Genomic DNA, 13531 nt, shown 5'->3' with positions numbered 1-13531 from the left:
AAAAAAAACGCAAGAAACAAAAAATCCAAATTTATGTTATAAATGGTTTTATACAGCCTAATATTTATAAATTTAGGCTTTAGGAGTAAAAGAAAATCCATTATGATATAGTGCCTTTGAAGGTTAAATTTTAACTTTTCTGGGCCAAAAAAAGATATCTTTTTTGAAAATTATATTTAGGGTGTTCAAAGAGATGGAATCCAGAGATTCTAGTGGTGAAAGGGCGAGGAGATGATAGCTTTATTACTTGTGACCCAGGGGAAATCATGTCTTTCCTTCTTTTTTATGTAAGTATGCTTATAGTCTCCTTAAGAGTTATGAATAGCAAGACATTATTCTGTTTTAAAATGTCTAGTAGATTTAGCTGTGCTGACCAAACAGATCTGCAGGCAATTCCTGCTGAGTGGTCTGTGGTGCATACCTAGACCTAAGGGGCCTCTCTAGCACCTCAGTGCCCTGCCCATCTGCCCCCTCCCCTCCCGCGGCACCCTTTCCCCCCTCTCTTCTGCAGCCCTTACCCGAGTCCCTGTGGTCCCACTGCCCCTCCTGTGGCTATGTAAAAGAAAGTGTGTGTGTGTGTGTTGCTGGTGGTGGTGGTGGTGATTGTCCAGATTTAGAGGAGAAAGGAGGGGTGCCCCAGGGATCCCAGGTGAAATGAGGAATGAATGAGCTTTCACATTAAAACTGTGTTTATCAAAGCAGTTCATCTCTACAGAAATTCCAGCACCAAAGAGGGTTTACTGAGATGCAAAAGGGCTTAAGTATCATGGCACCTTATTCACACGAGCCCTTCCAAGGGCTTTTGTCTTCTTTATTCGGAAGATGGTTTCCTGAATTAAACCTGGATTGTTTCTGGTCAGCACCATAGTTTAATTATGGGATTCCTCTCATGGACTTTTTGTAGACTATCCTGAGAACCTTACTACCATATAAAATGTTGCTTCTAAAGAGTAGTTTTTAGTGAGAAACAAATAATGTTAACAACATACAACCTGTTCTCAGCCCTGGGAAGTTGTCTGGTCCCTAACTAGGTACTTAACAAATGTTTGCTGATTGAATAATAGTAAGTGAAGGTAGGATGGATATACTTGAAGCACTTACTGAGTGCTTCTCTCTGGAGGGTAGGATTTTGTTTTAATTGAAGTATAGTTAATTTACAATGTTGTGTTAGTTTCTGGAGGACAGCATAGTGATTCACTTATATGTATATACACATACATATATAAATATTCCTTTTCATATTCTTTTCCATTATAGGTTATTACAAGATATTGAATACAGTTCCCTGTGCTATACGGTAGTACCTTGTTGTTTATCTATTTTATACATAGTAGTTAGTATCTGCAAATCCCAAACTCCCAATTTATCCCTCCATCCTCCTTTCCCCCCGATAACCATAAGTTTGTTTTCTATGTGTGAGTCGCTTTCTGTTTTGTAAATAAGCTCAGTTGTGTTATTTTTTTTAGAGTCCACATATAAGTGATATCATATGGTGTTTGTCTCTTTCTGCCTAACTTCACTTAGTGTGATAATCTCTAGGTCCATCCATGTTGCTGCAAATGGCATTATTTCATTCTTTATAATGGCTGAGTAGTATTCCATTGCACATATAACATACCACAACTTTATCCATTCATCTGTCCATGGACATTTAGGATAGTTTCATGTCTTGGCTATTGTAAACAGTGCTGCTGTGAACATTGGGGTGCATGTATTTTCTCAAATTAAGAGTTTTCTCTGGATATATGCCCAGGAGTGGGATTGTTGGACCATATGGTAAGTCTATTTTCAGTTTTTTAAGGAATTGGAGGATAAGATTATGATGATTTTTTATTTCCTTCATACTTGACTGAGTTTCCACAATTTCTAAATTTTCCCCAATAAACATGTATTACTTTGAAAAATTAAAAACTTGCTTTAAAAAATCATAGTATGGGTTTTTAAAATTTGCACATGTATGAAGGGCTTGCTCTTTGGCCTCTGTTACTTCTGAGGATAGCAATTCAGAGGAGACCCACATTGCCTTGTCCTCAGAAAAGCTACAGCGCCAGTGTCTGCTCTGAGCCCTGAAGGGATAGATTACAACACAACACTTACAGAGCTCGATCTGTTGAGGGTGGTCTATGTAGATGAGGGAAAGAGAGAAGTAGGAAAAGACAAAATCTTGTTATCCTCAAGGATCCTTTATGTAGAATTACATGTAAATAAACACACACACATGTTAACCATATACTTCTTTCATTTACTGTAGAAGGTTTCAGGCATGGCCTGAAAACCCCAGAGAAGGGTTGACTACATTTGGATAAACCCAGAGGATGGATTTTCACTTCTAGCTTTAAAGTTTCTTAAGAAGGATTGCAAAGAGAGAGAGAGAGAAAAAAAAAAAAGTCTACCAAATTTGGGATTAAACTATGTATTTGAAATAGTAGCTCGTATTTATTAAGTTCTTACCATGTGTCAGGCATTATGCAGTGTTTTATATGCACTGCCATCTCATTTTATTTTCCTTTTATTTTGACAAGCCTGAGATAGGAAATAGTGATCATCAATCCCATTTTACAGATGATGGAGGGAAGGCTGAAAAAAGAATGAAGTAAGTTGCCTAAGGGAAGAGAAATGGTGGCTGGTGCAGCTGAGTGGAATCCTAATCAGCCTGCTCCCGCTTCTTAACCGCTCCTCTCCAGGAGGCTAGACCACAAAGAAGTCCGGTTCCAAACAAACAAAATGAACCAGATATGGATAATTTAAAAAATGGAATACAAGTGAGTTTCAAAAACAATGTGATACCAGCCTTTCAAATTAAAAAAGTGAGAGCACTGGAAAACCAGTTTTTTAACCCAAAAAGGCCAACTTCCTAGCCATTATGGGTAGATTATCAACTCTTTTCATTAAACTAAATTACGAATTTGAGTTTCAATTAAGTGTCTCATCACCATCACAGCTCTGATGTGTCCTTTTCCGTTTTCCAACTTCATCTTGGCCCAAAGTGAGAAATGACTGGATTTTTGGATAATCCACAGGACCCCGGGAGGGAGGCTCTTTTGCCCCATTGTTTTCTTGGGGGTTCTCACTCTGGAGACCTGGCATTCTGCACATGTCTAGGGCGATGCAGGAGCAGCGAGGCGCGGGGAAGCCACACAAAAGACATCCAAACGCTATCAGTGTTGAAAGAACAGTTCAGTGCGCACACGAAACACCCAACAAGACAGGGAAAAAGAGAAAAATACCTTCCCCCAGAGAGTGGGAAATTGGTTGGCCTCTTGTGAGTGTTCACAAAAACTGAACAGATACGGGGGTGGGCGGCGAGGTTCCAGGATCCTCAGTCATCCCAGACACGCCTTGCGGGCGCGGCCTCCGCCCTTTAGTCCCAAGAGGCCGCGGGGAGGGGCAGAGAGGGGGCTCAGGGCGCGAAGTCTCGGGCGGTGTCTCGCCTGTCTCTCCCCCCGCCACAGCCCCGCAGTGGGCTTCTGCCGAGCGGCGGACGCTTCATTCATCCTGCCGGCGCCGCGGTTCCAGGGCAGGGCGGAGGCGGCTTGGTGGCGGGTCCGGCGAGGGGAGGAGCCGCACGGCGCGCCGAGGATGCCCGGCCTTCCCTCCCCCTGTTTCCAGCAGGCGCAGCCCTGCGGCTGGGCCCAAGGGCTGGCTTGGGTTTCCCGCAGAGCCGGGCCGTCCGGGCCTCGGGGCGGCCCCGCCGCTCCCGCACCACCGCCCGGGTGTCAGGCCGAGGACGCAGCTTTCCCGCCGGGGTCTCCTTTCCCGCTGGCCGGCCGGCTCCGGGTGCGCGCGTGCTCCTGCGCGCACGCGCTCGCGCGCGCGCACACACACACACACGCGCGCACACTGTACACAAACACGTCCGTCCCCGCCCTCCTTCCCTCTCTGCAGCCCTGGAAGACCCGCTCGCCCGGTCCCCTTCCTCCGGGGTGCGCGGCGACCGCCGCAGGCCCCTCCTGCGGACAAGGGGGAGCGGGACGCGCGCGGGAGCCGGGCGCGGGGCGGGGCCGGCGCTGGGGGAGTGTCTGGCTGCCCCCGCCCCTCGAGTGAGTGACTGGGCGAGAAGGTCCCCTCCCTCCCCCGCTCTCTCCTTCCCGGTCCCCTCCCTCGCCCGCTCCCCGCCGGCTCCCGTTCGCTCCCTGCCCACTCCCGGAGGGACGCTCCGAGCCACGGCCGCCCCGGCCGCCGCTTCTTTCACACTTTAGTTGGGAGCCGCGCGCCGCGCTCAGCTGCTGGGGAGCTGGCCGCACGCCGCCGCCTCCCGCACGCGCGCACGCGGGCCGGGCGCCGGAGGTTCCAGCTCTCACTCCGGGCGGCGGGGAGGAGGGGGAGACCCGGACTCACTGTGGGGAGGCGGAGGAAGAGGAGGAGGAGGGAGGAAGAAGACCGGCGAGGAGGACCGGGCGGGGGGCGGGAGGCTTGCCACCTTCAGCCCCCCCGCGAGCGCCCCAGGTAAGCGTGAGCCCCCCGCGGGGCCCCGGGCGGGGGCCGTCGGCGGCGCAGCCGGGCAGGGCTCGGGGGAGGCCTGCGGGGTGCCTGCCGGCCGCGCGGCGGGGATGGGAGCCGCGGCCGTGGCGCTGCCGGCGCGCGGCTCGGGCCCGGCCGGGGCGGCTGCCGCTGCCGCTGCGGGGCTGGCGGGGCTGGCGGGGCTGCCGAGGGCGGCAGCTGGGGTCGGGGGCGCTGCAGGGGCGTCTGCGGGCCGGGGCCGAGGGGCTGGGATGCGGTTGGGGCTGCTGCTGACGACTTTCGCCACCTCGAGGCCTGTGTGGCTGGGGTTCGACACCCCTCCCTTCCCACCCGCACCCCCCGCCGCCCTCAGCCTTTCCTGCTCCCCTCGAGCTCTGCCTGGAGCCGCCGCACTTTGCAAGCCGGAGCTTGAAAGAAACAAAATTCCGAATTCTCTGCTGAATCTCCAAGTCTCTTCTCCGGCTCCGATCGATTGGTGTGTTTGTGTGGGTACTGTGATCCCCGGGATTTCCGAAGTTCTGACCTTTTGGGGGTGGTTTGTCTCGGTGCAGCTGTTTGCCCACCTCGATGTATTTATTATTCGTGCCCATGCGAGGCAGCCAGAGGGTGCTTGGTTATTGTACAAGAGAGAGATTGCACTCCCCTCTGCAGGCAGTTCGCGAAGTGCGGCTGCCTCTGGTCTGCTGCTTAATGTCCTTCCCCCGTCTTCCACCCTGCCCCCTCCCTCCATGGAGGGGTCCCCCCACCCCCACTTACTGTTTGTGTAAGAGAAGCCCCTGGGCTTAGAGGCTCTCATCTTCCATTCATCTCTCTTCTAAAGCTCTGAATTGGCTCAGGCACGATGGTAAAAATCGGGCTGGCTTTCTTTGCTCCAGGAGTTGCACAGTCGAAGATAAAAATATATCCACGTAAACACGCATTAGTCCTGCGAGATGACAAGCACAGTGTGAGACAGAAGTGTTCGGTTTCCAGGAGGCTGACCTATGTATGAGGTATCTTCCAGCTCATGTGGGTTAGGAAAATTGTTTTAAAATAGATAGTACGTGGCTGGAAGACAGCCCCAAGTTCAGCTATTGGAGCAAGTCTGAAAGTGATACACCCTGGTCACCCAGAGCCTCAGTAAAGACACATGCTCTGACTAAGACTTTGGGAGGGGGACTGACAAACCATAGATTCCACGTAGTGCTTGCTTTTTTTTTTTTTAAGGAGACAGTATGGAGTATGGGCTGTTTGGGGAAGTTCAGTACACAGACCGATGCCATGAACAATTCCTTACTCCAGGGGCTGGGCTCTCATTCCCTAATGAGAATAACCTTTCAGCTGGCAGGGTTGAGATGTACCAGGGCAGAAAAAAATTTGAGTAGAGTGGGCCTGGGCTACCTTAGCTTTCTTGGGGGAAAAGGGTGATGTTTCTGCAGGGTCTTTAAGTCCAAGATGCTCAATTTGGGGCTTTTCTTCTCTTTTTCATACTTCTGGAGCTGGGCTGTAGGATCAATAGAACATATTCTGTGTTGGCTGTTCGGAAATTGAATATCCATTTTCAAACAGCCTCATCACAGGCATGAAAATTAATTTAGATTTGATCATCTATTTTTCTTTTGCTGCTTATAAAGTAGGAGATGCTGGTCATAGGACAATTGAGTGTGTTTATATCTGCATTGAACCAGTGCTGGGGCTAGCACTTGGATCAGAAATGCAGCATTGAAATGCAAGCTCCCCTAGTGCTGCCTGCTGTGCAGACCGGGTGCGGAGAAAAGCTCTGGAGGGCTGCTCTGAAAACCAGCAAAGACAAGTCAGCTCAGCGCTTGGGTGAGCAGATGCCTAGGAAGGCGTGGGGTGCTTCTGTTGGCAAGCTTTTCTCCAGGAAAAATGGCCTTGTTCGGTAGAGAGGTCTTACATCCAATGTTAAAAGTTCATCCCACGAGGACCTTGTGGTTCGAGCTTTCCTCTTTAGCACTGACTCAGTTTCACCTGTCAGAAGAGCTGGTCATTTTGTTTTCTTGTCTTAGTAATTTACCCTTTGTCCTCTCACCCCTGATGTCACTTTTCCTGCCTAGCATGGATTTCTGGGAGTTATTAGGCCACTGTCTGAAGTAGTTTGAGCTTCTTGAAGAATCACAGGGTAAAAATCAAAAGCTTGCTCATTAATTGGCACTGTTTGCTGTGACTGATTTGAAACTCTACCCAGGAGAGAGGTGGTGTGCCCCATTTGTGAGAATCATTTCCTCGATGGTGTCTCAGCTCTGTGCTGGATTTTTGACCCAGGCAAGCCTTGACTGTTACATCCTGAGCAGCTCACTCCAGGCTCCTAGTGGCCCCCCCGCTACTGGCTGTTTTCTGTCCGAGAATGAGACAGTCCAGGCTGGAGAGGGAGAGGCCTGGCCCCTCCCTCTGGAACAGGAGAGGGCAGGAGACCATTCTCAGAGGGTCCTAAGTGTGGTGAGTATCACCAGCTTCACGTAACCTCATCAGTACAACTTGGAGCCCTGCGGGGACACAAACAAGGGCCTTTTTGGCCATCTTATGTTCCTTCTTTGGAATTTTACAAATCCCAGAGCTTGGGAAAAGTAAAAGTTGTGATTAATTAGGTTCTCATTAAAACATGAAAAGCAGATTGCAATAGATCAATATAACATACTTAGAAAACTGAGAAGACAGGGAGAGGGCCCACATACAGGGAGGGCTGCTACACTGAAGCTGTATTTTAAAGTTGGTGACACTTGTGACTTTAAGAGATCATAATTCAGGAGCTTATCTGCAGTGACATGTAAATTATATACATACATATTTTTAAAGTAGGCAATTATTTATCTTGACTCTCCCAGTTCTGAAGTTTAATTTTACAAGTTACAGTTGCAACAAGAAACAACTTGACACGCTGTGGTTATGCAATCACGACAAGAGAGGTTGGATGTAAACTGGGCTGAGGATGAACATGGAAAGGCACACACAGTAGTGTCTTCAGTCACCAGGTATTAAGAAGTTCCTTTTCTTTAAAAAATTGTCTTTTATTTACTATGTTCCTGGACAATGCATTCCCTAGGTCGGTAGGCTAGTCACAATGTCAAGATTGCTTTCTCTGTGTACTTGCGAGAGGAGATGCCGCTGCCACAATCTGAAGTGGAAACTAGGATGAACTGACCCAGCTGCTGAAGGCGGACTGTTCCGCTCATCTCTGCAACCCCTGTGATGGCTGGTGCACTGCCTTGCAGTTGGAAGTCGCTCAATGAGTGATTGAGTCAAATGGAATTCGCCTAATTAGTTACGATCTGTAATGTGTCAGAAACCTTGGAAATACATTAGATGCGGATTTCCATTTTAATCCATCAGTAGGAGAGTTTATCAAGAGCTCCATGTTATGCCTCAGGTCCGGTTTTTCAGTGTTGAAAACGTATCAGAGAGGGAGCTAAACATACCAACCATGATGTCTTCTCCAACGACTGGAATCTCTAGTTAGGGGCATCTTGGTTGGAAATATGTATAATATTTGATGACTACGTCAAATTATGTGTAATATTTGACAAATATGTCTTTAATCCCGATTGTGACTCATGGCTTTCTCTTTTTCGTCCAAGGGGTTTGGTGAATAACAGTGCGTTTATGTTTAGAGGGGGTTTTGTGGTTTTCAAAGTTCTTTCACGTACCCTTGTCTTACTTGGCTTTGTTGCTGGGGCCACAGCGCTCAGGGTTTTCTATGCTGGGATCCTGCCCTGAGTGCGCCTTCCTCCAGGAGTCGGGGCGAGGGCCTGGAAGCCCAGGTGGCCCCACCTCTTGGTTTACTGGATTTTCCCAAGGGAGCCTAATCGGTGCTCCCTGCTGCTCCCTCTAAAATCACTTAAAATGGGCAAAGTGGAGCCCTGTCTCACGCAGGAGCACCCCCCGCCTGCCAGGCTGCGTTCCGTGGCCCTGCCCCCCGCGGCTGATCCCCCTCTTAGGGCTACTTCTGCCTCCCTCCTTTGCCGAGGGTCCCTTCCACCTTCCCATCCTTTCTGAAGGGTCTCCATGTTTTCCTTCCCAACAGGTTTCCATCCATAGGCCCTCCCTCTCTCCCACCACCCACCTACCTATCTACCTACCTTTCTTTCTTTCTTTCTTGCTTTCTTGCTTTCTTGCTTTCTTGCTTTCTTGCTTTCTTTCTTGCTTGCTTGCTTTCTTGCTTTCTTTCTTTCTTTCTTTTTCTTTCTGTTTTTTATTTTTTAATTTTAAAATTTTGAGTTATTGTCAGTTTGCAACGTTGTGTCAATTTCCAGTGTGGAGCACAATTTTTCAGTCATACATGAACATGCATATATTCATTTTCTCGTTCTTTTTCACCTTGAGCTCCTGCAAGATCTTGTATATATTTCCCTGTGCTGGACAGTATAATCTTGTTAATCTATTCTGTATATAGCTGTCAGTATCTACTGATTTCGAACTCCCAGTCTGTCCCTCACCGCTCCCCCCCGTCCCCCGCCACCTGACTTCTGCCCGCAAGACCTGAGTTGTGTGTGTGTCCAACGTTCTTTTCCAGTATGTGAAGCGTGTCTCCAGGCCCACTTTCTCCCTGACTCCTCCCACCTCTCTGCTCTGGGTAGGCATTCTGCTTGCAGCCGAGGCCCCTCCCTCTGCCCTCAGGGCCCCTCTGCCCTGTCCTGCTTTGCCCCACGCACCTCCCTTATTACTTCCACCCACTTCTCTCCATCAGGCCTTCAGCCCCTCCGGCACATACCTGCCCCTGCCTGTCTCACAGGCTCATGTGTTTACAGCATTCGAGAGTTGAAGTCCTCATGCTTCGTGCCTTGTAGAAAAATGGATTTAGAGCACGCCCAGGTTTGGGCATCTTTCTGCCTTTGTTTACATTTCTGATTCTGCAATATTTTCAGTTAGACCTCTCTTAGGCCATTTAATCATAGCTGACGCACTTTGCTTCTTCACTTGGCTTTTATATCCTGTGTTGGATAATAGATGAAGGAATCGCTCAATGATTATTGTTATTTTTAAAGATTTGGACAACAAATCTTGAAAAGCATTTTAGAGGTTTGTAATAATGGCACCTTTGAAAGCTTTCGCTGCACACCAAAATTCTACTTACTAATCACAGAGGTAGATTGGTTTGTTTAATTTCATCCTCATTACCTAATTTTTTTTTCTCCTCTGGTTAAATAAATGTTGGTTGAATGGATGTTGCGTAAATTAATACTACCGTAACTTGAACCAAATTTGTTCTCATTTTGTTATGCTTTCACTGCTCTCCATGAAAATTTTATAAGCTCACTGGGTACATTTATGCCAAGCAAGGACTCTTCAGCTAAGACCTGACATTTTTGCTTCCCCTTGTAAGTGTGTTACCTGTGTCAGCCCTATCGGTAGGGTCAGTGGGAGAAGAAGTACTACACTGAGGGCTACTCCTGGAAAAACGTACCCTACTGACTCATTGCATATGAGCTGGGACCGGTCTTTTTATAAAACTGCGCTTCAAAAGCAGATCCAACGCTGGTTATGCAACATCCTGGGAGCCCCGGGCCTTTTGGAGGAAGGCGCTTCAGAGCAGAGTGGGGAGAGTGGTTTCTGAGTCAGAATTCCCTTCCTTGATGGATCTGTGTTTTACTGGAGTGCGGTGGATGCTGTAGTCATTTCAATTCATTGTTAAACCATAGATTAGGACGTTTGCCACCTCACTTGGTGACTTACGGTTTTTCCTCGCCTGAGCAGGGAAGGGAAGGAGAAGGAGAAGCTGGTGGTCTTTGCCGGGTGTGGGGACATTTTTGATACCCATCATCACAGAGGCGAGTGGAGTAGGTGAGACCCACTCAGCAGCCCAAGAGAGGAACTGTGTGTCATCACGGGCGCTCCCAGAAGCTCCCTGAACCCACAGTTGACAAGGAGGTCCACACAGGGCTGTTTACAGTGCAGAGGAGCCCCTGTATTATTTTTATTTATTTTTTACTTTTCTTTCTTTCTTTCTATTGAAGTATAGTTGATTTACAATGTTGTGGTAGTTTCTGGTGTATAACAAAGAGATTCAGTTTTTTATATATATATTCATATATATTCTTCTTATATTCTTTTCCATTGTAGATTATTATAAGATATTGAATATTCTCTCCTGGGCTATAGAATAAGACCTTGTTGTTTATCTATCTTACATGCAGTAGTGTGTATCTGCTAATCCCAAACCCCTAATTTATCCTCCAGCCCACTTTCCCCTTTGGTAACTATAAATTACCAGTATCTATGTCTGTGAGTCTATTTCTGTTCTGTAAATAAGTTCATTTGATCATAGTTTAGATTCCACATCTAAGTGATATTGTATATTTGTCTTTGTCTGACTGACTTCACTTAGTATGAGAATCTCTAGGTCCATCTATGTTGCTGCAAATGATGGTATTTCATTCTTTTTAATGGCTGAGTAATAGTCCACTGTATAGATATACCACATCTTCTTTATCCAGTCATCTGTTGATGGGACATTTAGGTTGTTCCCATGTCTGGGCTGTTGTAAATAGTGCTGCTGTGAACACTGGGGTGCATGTATCTTCTTGAGTTAGAGTTTTCTCCAGATATATGCCCAGGAATGGGATTGCTGGATCATACAGTAACTCTATTTTTCATTTTTTGAAGAACCTCCATACCGTTTTCCACAGTGGCTGCACCAGTTTACATTCTCACCAGCAGTGAAGGAGGGGGAACCCCTGTATTAACACTATGATTACTTTCTTGAGAGGATTGAGAGGCTAGATACAGAGTGAGGAGATGCTGCAGGCAACCAGGCTGAGGTTTGCAGAGAACTTTTCAAAGACTCAGGTAATTAATACACGCCAAAGGGTGACTTCATTTCCATCTGAAGGCTCGGCCAGAAGCAGTTTTCCTAAGATAATTTTGTAACAGTTCTCACACTTGAAAGGTTATCAAGGAATAAGCAACGTGTATCTTATTCTGTGTCTCAGACAGACAGTACTACTCCTTTGATGAAAGAGATGAGACTCCAGGAAGCTCTCTGAATTGTTGAATATTTACGGAAAATTCAGATGTTCTGGTTTCTGTGCCAGGAATCTACGACCGTCTAGGCACAGCTCCCAAGACAGATGCTCTGCTCACCCTGAGGGGCCCCCCAGCAGCCGCCCGCCCTGGGCTCTTCCTCCTTCTGCTGCGCTTCTGAGGTCCACGCCATTCCCTCGGGTCTCCGTTCAAAGCCCTTCTCCTTCAGGGAGCGTCTCTGCCCATCGGAGTGGTTTCTCCCTTGGCTTCCTTGAACTCCTGTACCACTTATTTGATGTTTGTTGATTTTATTTCAGTATCAGTTTTGATCCTTGTTTGTGTGGTTTTTGTCACCCCCACCAAATGATCAGGTCCTTTGTCATGCCCACTGGGCCTTAAGAGGCTAATAGCTGAATAAGTAGCTGTTAGTTGATTGACAGCTGGTCATTGGTCTGAGGCTTAGAATTTTTCTCTGTGAAGACCTTGCTCCCACTGAAACCTCTTTAACCAAATGAGGAAGTGTTGTTTTCTCAGGGATGAGAAAAGATAGTGGGAATTTTTAAATTCCTTTGTTGGCCAAGGTTAAAAGATCTTATCTGTCTTACTCACTTAGATAATTTATTAAGCAAACATTTACTTTTGTTGATGACACCTGTGTCATCTTCGTGCCTGGCACTGGAGAGATGCTGGAGACACAGATAAAACGGCCTGGCCCTGCCCTTGCGGACTTCTCAGGCTAGCGTGGGAGCTGACGGGCACGCACGTGGCACGTGGTGGGGAGTCAAGGGGCCTTGAGGATTGAGGGGAGAAGGCAGCCAACTCCGTCTAGAAGTAGGCTGACCGGGCCCCTGGGCTCCCTGGGACAGTCCTGGTCTTTGCCCATCCTTCACCATAGTTATTAATGCACCCCCTTTGCCCTCAGAAGTCTCCCAGTTTGGACAGTAAGTTATCTTACAGATTTCCCATCATAGGGAAGTCATGGAAGGCTTCACAGAGAAGAAGGTGTTTGAGATGAAACTCAAAGGCTGCACAAGAGTCCCCTAGGTTATTGTTTACATTTTCAAAACTATCGGTGGACCAACATCGGTTTGCTCATCATTTTTCCTCATTTTACTATGGATTCTTGGACTAGTCCATAGACTAACATTGGGGGATAAAGGGATTTGGGGGCAGACAGAAGATGAAGTGGGGCCTTCCAGGCAGAGGACACACAGTGATATGGAGATATGTGGGCATGGGTCATTGTGGGTCCTTATAGGTCATGATGGGTCATGGTGGGTCCTGATGGGTCCTTGTGGGTCATGGTGGGTCCTTGTGGGTGCTTGTGGGTCGCTGGAGTTTCCCATCTGGTGGAGCACGACGGAGGATGAGACTGATGAACCATGCACGGCTTCAGAGTGAAGAATTTGGACTTACTGCCCTATACAAGAGGCACTGAGAGAGTATAAACAGGGGAGGGACACAGCTTGCACAATAGATGGTTCCTTCGTGAGTGTGGGTGAAGACTGGAGGGGAACAGAGAGTGGAGTCAGAGCGAGTGAACTCTGGTACTAACTCGGTAAGAGGTGATGGGAACTGAATTAATGCCTGAAAATGGAGGAAAGGGACAGATAGGAGAGGCATTTAGGAAGCAAAACTGGTGGGACTCGACAGTTTGGGAAAGGAGAGTAAGGAAGAAAGTAAAGGATAATTGCAAAATTTCTGGATGGATCACACTGCTGAGATGGGGCATCCCGGCATTGGGAGGAAAAATCCTTAACTGAGCTTGAAGTATTCTGAGCTCTAGGTGGTTGTATTCTGTTAGATGGAGATACACTGACATTAGGAAGAAAGGGTTGGGACAGAATTGTGGGTTTGATTTCCATTCGGTCATTGTTTCCCGAGGGAATCATTCTCTAATCTCCACAACCAGCTTGGATCCCTCTGTTCTGTCTTAACTCCATCATGCACCTCGCCCGCATGCACTTACCACTTTTATAATTGCACAGTTATCTTTGTGATTATTTGAATACGGACCCCCCCTACCCCAGCCAATGTCCCTGTCAACTGTAAGATCCACAAGGGCAAGACAGTATCTCTTTTTGATTTTCTTATGTCCCCAGGATGCCTGCCA

The 13531-nt window shown here is 47.7% G+C and overlaps 1 protein-coding gene across 1 annotated transcript in view; it reads left to right on the top strand.

Annotated features, from left to right (window-relative positions):
* The first annotated feature begins 3895 nt into the window (after positions 1 to 3895).
* C21H1orf21 (chromosome 21 C1orf21 homolog) overlaps positions 3896 to 13531 on the top strand; it is a 206587-nt gene continuing 196951 nt past the window's right edge. The window contains exon 1 of the mRNA XM_072945940.1: positions 3896 to 4446. The gene's annotated coding sequence lies outside the window, so the exon portion shown is untranslated. The remainder of the gene's footprint in view (positions 4447 to 13531) is intronic.

This window comes from Vicugna pacos, chromosome 21, assembly GCF_048564905.1.
Source record: "Vicugna pacos chromosome 21, VicPac4, whole genome shotgun sequence".
In the NCBI taxonomy this organism is placed as follows: Eukaryota; Metazoa; Chordata; class Mammalia; order Artiodactyla; family Camelidae; genus Vicugna; species Vicugna pacos.
This window is presented reverse-complemented; position numbering and strand designations above follow the sequence as displayed.